Below are 10,833 nucleotides of genomic sequence, written 5' to 3' on the forward strand. Positions count from 1 at the left end.
TTGAATCCCCGGCGGAACACATTCCATAAGAATCAGTGGTTTTACAGTATATATCGCCTTTAAAGGTGGCTTCTCAAAACACTTTACAGGATAAAAACAACAAGAACAGCAACAACAACAACAATATTGTATTTCATTGCACTTTGAAAACCAAGTAACTTAACTATACGTGCAAACGTTTCATATGTTGCTGTTGTGAATGCCTGTGGAGTGTATCTTATTTGCCTTGAGTCCTGGTTATCTCTCTCTCCCTCAATTCAATTCAATTCAAGGTGTTTTATTTGCATGACAGATGGGTACAATCAGTTTTGGGTATGTATATTTTGATATTTACACCCGGCGCGGCACCGAGGGAGTGTCTGCATTTATAACTTAGTTTTTAAAATTAGTCAAGCAATATGAAGCATCTCCTTTTACTTTTAAGTCCCTTAAAAACATTGAGCACAGCTTACTCACCACTTAAGATTGCTTTTTGATACCATCCTTACACAAAGCAGAAACTTTCCGATGACTTACAGTACAAGTGGAAAGATTACAGATTTTAATCGTCTTTAATTTTGTTACTTTATACGTTTTAGGAACGTTTCATCTAAACAAACACCACAAAACTATTCTCGATTGTATTTCTGAATGTTATGTTACACCTACAGTAGTTCACTGCTTTAAATACATCGAATTAAGAAAGTTATGTGTAGCACTTTAGATCTTTTTTTCTGAACCAGGGAAAATCTGATCATGTTTCTCTATAACAATAATAAAAACTTTATTTTACTTATCACCTTTAAAAGTTGTAGTACCTATTTTAGTACTATATTTTTGTATTATATTCCCTATTAATCAAACTCTAAGAGTATGTATCAGCTTGTCAGTCATGTCTTTTTTCTCTATTTCAATTATCGTTTACACATGCACAACTTTAAAAGCTAGCAAGACAGGTTTCGATTCACATTAGCTGGCGAGCCTTGTTAACAAAAAAACGAATGATAATGTAACATGCCACTGTTTGTTCATGAACAAAGTTATACTGAGATTTCCTTAGATACGCAATTAAAAAATAAATAAATAAAAATTTGAATCCCCTGCGGAACACATTCCAGAAGAATCAGCGCTTTTACAGTATATATCGCCTTTAAAGGTGGCTTCTCAAAACGCTTTACAGGATAAAAACAACAAGAACAGCAACAACAACAATATTGCATTTCATTGCACTTTGAAAACCAAGTAATAACTTAACTATACAGTACGTGCAAACGTTTCAAATGTTGCTGTCGTGAATGCCTGCGTACCCATAAGTATCTTATTTGCCTTGAGGCCTGTCTATCTCTGTCCCCCTCTCCCCCTCTCTCCCTCAATTCAATTCAATTCAAGGTGTTTTATTTGCATGACAGATGGGTACAATTCTTGTTGGGAATGTATATTTTGATATTTACACCTGGCGTGGCACCGAGGGAGCGTCTGCATTTATAAGTTAGTTTTTAAAATTAGTCAAGCAATATGAAGCATCTCCTTTTACTTTTAAGTCCCTTAAATACATTGAGCACAGCTTTCTCACCACTTAAGATTGCTTTTCGATACCATCCTTACACAAAGCAGAAACTTTCCGATGACTCACAGTACAAGTGGAAAGATTACAGATTTTAATCGTCTTTAATTTTGTTACGTTATACGTTTTAGGAACGTTTCATCTAAACAAACACCACAAAACTATTCTCGATTGTATTTCTGAATGTTATGTTACACCTACAGTAGTTCACTGTTTTAAATACATCGAATTAAGAAAGTTATGTGTAGCACTTAAGATCTTATTTTCTGAACCAGAAAATGCCTGTGAATGCCTGTAGAGTGTATCTTATTAAGCTCTAAATTGCATTTTGAGCGCGGTTTTTGACTTTTTTTAAATTGCATTTTGGGCGCGGACAGCACATACAAGGGTTAATGAACTGCGCCAAGAAATTTAAAATAGTATTCTTTAGGTGTGAGGGTAGGAGTGGACCGCAGCAGGCATGATCAGCAAACCAGGAAAACAAAGAGCAGGACAGGTGAGATGTGTATCCAGAATGCGAGTGATCAGAAAAAGGAAATGGTGTTACGCCCAGGTTTTCGACCCAATTGTTTTAACTTGCTAATGCATCAGACACATTTCCTGGCGTATTGTGTTTTAAATAAAATAGGAGTGTCTTTCCCTGGCTGCTGTTCTGGTTGTTTTTATCCTGTAAAGGATAACACACGTTTGCGATTTAAATCAGAACACGATTTAAATCAATATAAATGTTTATATTGTAAGGCATACTGTCCAGCCTCCATTTCTCTATAAAAATGTACTCTGTTGCACACACACACACAATAGAAGCAGGAAGCAGAAGCAGGGACCGTTGTCAGAAGGGAAGAAGGTGACTATTCATTGTTATCAAAAATGACTTAGAATCGATCATGTTGCGATATTTTGAAATATAAAAGTCAATTGATTGTCCATAATATCGCTATTCTATTTTTTCAAAGAAATGTTTGTTAAAAGAAAAGTCCAGCACCAGCTGGAATCAAACACACAACCTGCCAGTTGCTAGTCAGGCACGTACTGTAGACCAGTAGGCTACAAGACAGCTCGCATGAACAGGGAGGCGAAACAGCACTACACAGCCCTGTCGCAGTACACGAATATAATCATACCGTTATTAAATTCTTTAGATACGCGATTCCATATTATATTAGCAGAAAAGCTTAAAACTACCACTTTTCACACGCTATTTCACATGCTAGTTAAATACTTCGATGCTTAAAATCGTTATGGAGAAATGGAATACCGGTGTGTATTTTTCCTTTAAAGTACCGATTCCTGGAATCTGACTGGCTGACACCCTTCTGAAGTGGTTCCATAAAATCTGGTATACGGAAAAGAAAGCGTTGATAAATACAAGTGTCTTTTAATACACTCTTTGCTGTGCTCTTGAGGATCCTTGTGATATTTTGAGCTCTAGTTGAATGATAAGTGTCGCATTTTAAATCATTTTCGTAGTTAGAAATTATGAAACGCCCTGTTAAAAGCAAGGAAGTTTTTATGCCCGTTGAAGTAAAACAAAACGCCTGACAAAGTATGGCTTGGACAGATTCCAAGTGCTTGTACAAATGTGCTAAAGAAATTAAACTTTGAGTATACAGCTTGTCCAAAGTCATCCATTATTAATACTATTAGTAATATCTTCAGTAAAGGCTTTGATGCATAAATATTTCTGATAAAGGTAGGTTGTGTACTTTTGTCCAACTGAGCAATCTTGCTTTCATAAAATATACCAACATTTTAATGACTGATGATTAACATGCTGTAATACACAGTTCAAAATTAAAAGCTCAACTGCTGTACATGAGAGGTTAAGCTCCCCCTGGCGGTTTTACAAGGTGACGCCGGATAGTTTCCGGCATGACGTCAAATGACGCGCGATTAACCACGTGACACCGCGTGATGCCGCGACACGCCCACCGGGGTATGCCGCGAAATACCCCACCCATTTTGAATGGCTGCATCTGTATATAGTTGCTATGAATGCTGTACTTAAGTTGCCAATTACAAATTAAGATAGTGGCAGTACATCTATAGATGAAGAGCCATTTTAAAATATTTCAGTAGACTTTATAAGTTCCTCAAGAGACTGAAATCATGGAGTGATATAAATAGGCCATTTTCACATGTTGTGAGTTATTTGTTACTGTTGATTTAAGGAAACACACATTCACAAACAGAAGAAATATTTATTAATACTTTGTTGGTGAAGCATGGGTAACTACAAATAAATTTGGCATTACAATACATTTTCTAGCCTCATTAACATTGGGTGTGTATCCCACTATTACCCCACAGATAACCTGATCGCTCCCCACACAGTATGTTAAGATAAAGAAAAAAACTGTTTCAAACAGGCAGACAACAGCAGAAATAATGTGCCATAGATAACAGTGGAAACATCAGAATATTTAAATATAATGCACTGGCTCCTCTGATTAAAAATTGCAAATAAACCTTCAGTTAAGTTTAAAGAAATAATCCTGTGCAAAGTTTTGGTTTAAATTTTCTTTAATTTGAGGAATCCTCAGGGAGAACATAGCTCACAGCTACCCAGAGGTCTGGAGACCCTCACACACCTCTGCCTTTTCTGCAAACACAATAAGAATATAGAGAAAAAAATATTTAATTCAGACCTTACATCATAAACACAATCTGAACAATTCACTCAGATCTCTTTAAAAAAACAGAACACCTTCAACACTGCTCTTATCAATATACAGCACTCCAAATGATATTGATGTTAGTTCACAATGTGAACACTGTTGCATTCTAAGACGACGCCATCTGCTGCGGTGGCAGAATTCCACACTCCAGATTTCAAGTGGGGTGATCTCTATTACATATACTGTGTACTGCATGGTTGTGGTAGGCATAGTGGGTGGCAGCAGATGTAGGTTGAATTAGTTCAGGTGGGGAGCTGCGTCAGTATGCGTAGGCTGCAAAGGAACAAGTAATGGGTTTGTTCCATGCTGAAAAGAAGAGAGAAAACGCACCGTTTCGACCGTGGAGGAGGAGCACACCTGAAGAAAAGTATAAGGGTACTCCACACACCTGAAGAAGGCTCCACGGCCGAAACGTTGTGTTTTCTTTCTTCTCTTTCCAGCATGGAATAAACCTATAAGTCTCCTAGGATGTTCTCATCTGCTGTGGTGTCAGATTGTGGTCTCTCCTTGCACTAATATCGGAGTCCTTTTCTGCAGCATTGTCTAGAAAACTGGATGGAATATTTACACACCTCTCTTTGAAGCTTTCTTAACTTGATCAGTTGCTTGCATTTCTTTGGCTTCAAATGTTGGGAACCGGCGGTGTGCTGAAAGATAATGCAGAGCAGTACCCTTACAGTTTTATGAGACACATTTCTCCCATTTACGGCTAAGGTATTTGCGCCTCACTTGCATGATTCAGTTGTTTCCTGGTTCTGCAAAGTTTGGAAACAAATGTTGTTGATAAAATCAGGGAAACTGGTCAGATTTCCTGTATTGTGGGAGGGACTGTGTTGATATATTACTGTACAACCTTGTTCCTGTATTTATACTTTAACAGACAAAGGCAAATACTGGGGGATATGTTTCACCAGGCAACGTTTTATATATTTAAAATCTTTTTCTAGCCTGGATTATCTGGCTTTAATGGACACAATACTCAGGTAAGACATAAATACATATTAATTCTTGTAATAATGTGTAATTAATATTAAATCAATAAATCTCTCTTGTCTGTTGCACTTGTTATTGATGAGTAATGGGCAACACATGACATTAATTACTGACACTTTCTGTCACAGTATGCAAGAGCTGAAGTGATCTGTGTATTGGTAAATGACTATACAGTACGTGCAAACGTTTCATATGTTGCTGTCGTGAATGCCTGTGTACCCATAAGTATCTTATTTGCCTTGAGTCCTGTCTATCTCTGTCCCCCTCCCCCCCTCTCTCCCTCAATTCAATTCAATTCAAGGTGTTTTATTTGCATGACAGATGGGTACAATTCTTGTTGGGAATTAAAATTAGTCAAGCAATATGAAGCATCTCCTTTTACTTTTAAGTCCCTTAAATACATTGAGCACAGCTTTCTCACCACTTAAGATTGCTTTTCGATACCATCCTTACACAAAGCAGAAACTTTCCGATGACTCACAGTACAAGTGGAAAGATTACAGATTTTAATCGTCTTTAATTTTGTTACGTTATACGTTTTAGGAATGTTTCATCTAAACAAACACCACAAAACTATTCTCGATTGTATTTCTGAATGTTATGTTACACCTGCAGTAGTTCACTGTTTTAAATACATCAAATTAAGAAAGTTATGTGTAGCACTTTAGATCTTTTTTTCTGAACCAGAAAATGCCTGTGAATGCCTGTAGAGTGTATCTTATTAAGCTCTAAATTGCATTTTGAGCGCGGTTTTTGACTTTTTTTAAATTGCATTTTGGGCGCGGACAGCACATACAAGGGTTAATGAACTGCGCCAAGAAATTTAAAATAGTATTCTTTAGGTGTGAGGGTAGGAGTGGACCGCAGCAGGCATGATCAGCAAACCAGGAAAACAAAGAACAGGACAGGTGAGATGTGTATCCAGAATGCGAGTGATCAGAAAAAGGAAATGGTGTTACGCCCAGGTTTTCGACCCAATTGTTTTAACTTCCTAATGCATCAGACACATTTCCTGGCGTATTGTGTTTTAAATAAAATAGGAGTGTCTTTTCCTGGCTGCTGTTCTGGTTGTTTTTATCCTGTAAAGGATAACACACGTTTGCGATTTAAATCAGAACATGATTTAAAACAATATAAAAGTTTATATTGTAACGCATACTGTCCAGCCTCCATTTCTCTATAAAAATGTACTCTGTTGCACACACACACACACAATAGAAGCAGGAAGCAGAAGCAGGGACCGTTGTCAGAAGGGAATAAGGTGACTATTCATTGTTATCAAAAATGACTTAGAATCGATCATGTTGCGATATTTTGAAATATAAAAGTCAATTGATTGTCCATAATATCGCTATTCTATTTTTTCGAAGAAATGTTTGTTAAAAGAAGAGTCCAGCACCAGCTGGGTTCGAACACACAACCTGCCAGTTACTAGTCAGGCACGTACTGTAGACCAGTAGGCTACAAGACAACTCGCATGAGCAGGGAGGCGAAACAGCACTACACAGCCCTGTCGCAGTACACGAATATAATCATACCGTTATAAAATTCTTTAGATACGCGATTCCATATTATATTGGCAGAAAAGCTTAAAACTACCACTTTTTCACACGCTATTTCACATGCTAGTTAAATACTTCGATGCTTAAAATCGTTATGGAGAAATGGAATACCGGTGTGTATTTTTCCTTTAAAGTACCGATTCCTGGAATCTGACTGGCTGACACCCTTCTGAAGTGGTTCCATAAAATCTGGTATACGGAAAAGAAAGCGTTGATAAATACAAGTGTCTTTTAATACACTCTTTGCTGTGCTCTTGAGGATCCTTGTGATATTTTGAGCTCTAGTTGAATGATAAGTGTCGCATTTTAAATCATTTTCGTAGTTAGAAATTATGAAACGCCCTGTTAAAAGCAAGGAAGTTTTTATGCCCGTTGAAGTAAAACAAAATGCCTGACAAAGTATGGCTTGGACAGATTCCAAGTGCTTGTACAAATGTGCTAAAGAAATTATTGTCACGCCCTCTGCAGCCAGAGGGCGCTCCTTCTCTGTCCTGTCCCTAGTTTCCGGTCTGCTGTCCTTCCTGTCCCTCTCTTTCCCTTGGGCTATATATTTCCGGGTCTTGCACTCTGTCCTCGCTCTGCATTGACGTTCGGATGTCCTGAGACCCGCCTAGCACCAGGGGGCCCCACGTCCGCTCCCTGAGGGCATAGGTTTCTGTACGGCATTCCTGAACTCTTTGCACTATGAGCCCGGGCCTTTTTCCCGTCTCGCCGCTACGCACATGGGTCTTTTTCCGCTCTCCTGCTCCCCACGGTTAGTCCCTTTGGACGTCCGTGACAGAATGCTGAGCCACTTTCTGACCCCGCGAGCGGCGCTTTTTGTCTTTCCGCAGTTTTTTCTTGTTCTCTGGGCTGTTTCTTTTTCAGTTCCTCTATTCTAATCGCTGGATATCACTCCGATCTTCCGTGCCTGTGAGCAGGTCCTGCACCTGGCTTTCCTTGGGTAGATCACTCCGATATCAGTGATTGAATGTTGAGCTGGCTTTCCTATTCTTATTACTGGATATCACTCCGAGCTTCTGTGTCTGGAGCGGGTTTTCGTGCCTGGCTCTTCCTGGTCTTGCTCACTCCGATATCAGTGATAGAATGGTAAGCTTTCTGCCGTTCCTCCATTCTTTTCGCTGGATATCACTCCGGGCATCTGTGTCTGTGAGCGGACTTCGGTCTGGCTTTCCTCAGGTTGTCCACTCCGATATCAGCATTAGAATGTAAACGTGCCAATTGCCCAGTCTGCGGTATTTTTCCCCGGGGTTTTTTGCTGTTTTTTCTTGTTTTTTGCCTTTTGTTTTGATTTTTTTTTTCTTCCTGGTTTCCCCTCCTTTCTGTTCCCCCCTGCTTCCTGTGTCTCGGAACTTTGGTTCCTTCCTGTTTTTTGTTCCTATCTGTTTTGTGTGGTTGGTCTCCCTGGTCTTTCCCAGGTTTTTGTCTGTTGTGTTTGTGCTTGTGTACTTTTTTGTTTTAAGTCTCTGGAGCTCTTCTCTACCCCCCCTTCCTCCACCTAATAAAGGTTTATACCCCGGAGGAAGGGGTAGCTCTCAGCCGTGGATTCCCGGAGGTTTCCTTTCAGTTAAATGAGGTTTTTCCTCCCCCCAGTGCTGGGCAGCTCATGTATTTGTATGGGCGTCGGGAGTCGCCCATGAAGGGGGGGGTACTGTCACGCCCTCTGCAGCCAGAGGGCGCTCCTTCTCTGTCCTGTCCCTAGTTTCCGGTCTGCTGTCCTTCCTCTCCCTCTCTTTCCCTTGGGCTATATATTTCCGGGTCTTGCACTCTGTCCTCGCTCAGCATTGACGTTCGGATGTCCTGAGACCCGCCTAGCACCAGGGGGCCCCACGTCCGCTCCCTGAGGGCATAGGTTTCTATACGGCATTCCTGAACTCTTTGCACTATGAGCCCGGGCCTTTTTCCCGTCTCGCCGCTACGCACATGGGTCTTTTTCCGCTCTCCTGCTCCCCACGGTTAGTCCCTTTGGACGTCCGTGACAATTATACTTTGAGTATACAGCTTGTCCAAAGTCATCCATTATTAATACTATTAGTAATATCTTCAGTAAAGGCTTTGATGCATAAATATTTCTGATAAAGGTAGGTTGTGTACTTTTGTCCAACTGAGCAATCTTGCTTTCATAAAATATACCAACATTTTAATGACTGATGATTAACATGCTGTAATACACAGTTCAAAATTAAAGGCTCAAATGCTGTACGTGAGAGGTTAAGCTCCCCCTGGCGGTTTTACAAGGTGACGCCGGATAGTTTCCGGCATGACGTCAAATGACGCGCGATTAACCACGTGACACCGCGTGATGCCGCGACACGCCCACCGGGGTATGCCGCGAAATACCCCACCCATTTTGAATGGCTGCATCTGTATATAGTTGCTATGAATGCTGTACTTAAGTTGCCAATTACAAATTAAGATAGTGGCAGTACATCTATAGATGAAGAGCCATTTTAAAATATTTCAGTAGACTTTATAAGTTCCTCAAGAGACTGAAATCATGGAGTGATATAAATAGGCCATTTTCACATGTTGTGAGTTATTTGTTACTGTTGATTTAAGGAAACACACATTCACAAACAGAAGAAATATTTATTAATACTTTGTTGGTGAAGCATGGGTAACTACAAATAAATTTGGCATTACAATACATTTTCTAGCCTCATTAACATTGGGTGTGTATCCCACTATTACCCCACAGATAACCTGATCGCTCCCCACACAGTATGTTAAGATAAAGAAAAAAACTGTTTCAAACAGGCAGACAACAGCAGAAATAATGTGCCATAGATAACAGTGGAAACATCAGAATATTTAATTATAATGCACTGGCTCCTCTGATTATTAATTGCAAATAAACCTTCACATTTTTATTTTTGGTGTCTAGGGCTTTTTTTCTTATTGGATACGAATATCAAAAGATTCACAAATGGTGTTATAAAGTTATTATAATACATTATTTACCAAAGGTACACGATTACAGTCTCCAGATAGCTCCTGCTGACAACAGAAACTTCAGTATTGCTACTCCTTTCTGCCCTTGTTCCTATGAGATAAATAGCCTCCTTTTATCTGATAATCAATTAAATTGCTTCAATAAGGAACATGTATTATTGTCCATGTCTGTTTGTCATTTCTGCCTATTTGTTTTGTCTCTACTGTTACTGGGTACAGCTGAATGAGTAAGCATTCCAATACAGTTGTTGTATATGGCACATATAGAAATCTTGAATCCTGATGTCTTTGTTATACAGTAGTTCAATAGTCAATAGTTATGGTTGCTTTGATATGTCAATATGTAAGTTATCTAAACTGGTCTGTGCATTGGTGAAAGGCATTTTTATGGATTTCTTGAGAGAGTTTGTGTGGATTAGTTTTGTTGCTCTGAATTCTATATTTATGCTGCCACATTACAAGAGGTATAGAGTGGCAGTATGTCTATGGCTGTTGCGAAGAGTTTCAGATGTTTTCTGCATCTTCTTCAAGAGAGTTGAACTTGAGTATTGGACTTGAGTGAAGCCATTTTCATGTGTTGTTTGCTATTTGTTATTGTTGTTAATTGTGAGAAGTTATATTTATTCTTTATTGATTTAAAGATCAAAGGAACTCTTTAAGATTTGTAATGGTTAAGTTTAAAGAAATAATCCTGTGCAAAGTTTTGGTTTAAATTTTCTTTAATTTGAGGAATCCTCAGGGAGAACATAGCTCACAGCTACCCAGAGGTCTGGAGACCCTCACACACCTCTGCCTTTTCTGCAAACACAATAAGAATATAGAGAAAAAAACATTAAATTCAGACCTTACATCATAAACACAATCTGAACAATTCACTCAGATCTTTAAAAAAAAAAACAGAACGTCTTCAGCACTGCTCTTATCAATATACAGCACTTCAGATGATATTGATGTTAGTTTTGCAATTGTACATAAATCATATACTTTCAAAAAGTATAAGGTGTGGATGCATGTCCCTAGAATGATACTGCATGTGGTTTGATAAGAGCAGTAGACATTTTTTATAGTGCAAACTACAAATGATTTTAATGTTTGTACTGTTTAA

This window comes from Atractosteus spatula, chromosome 5 (genome assembly GCF_055471065.1).
Source record: "Atractosteus spatula isolate fAtrSpa1 chromosome 5, fAtrSpa1.hap1, whole genome shotgun sequence".
NCBI lineage: Eukaryota > Metazoa > Chordata > Actinopteri > Semionotiformes > Lepisosteidae > Atractosteus > Atractosteus spatula.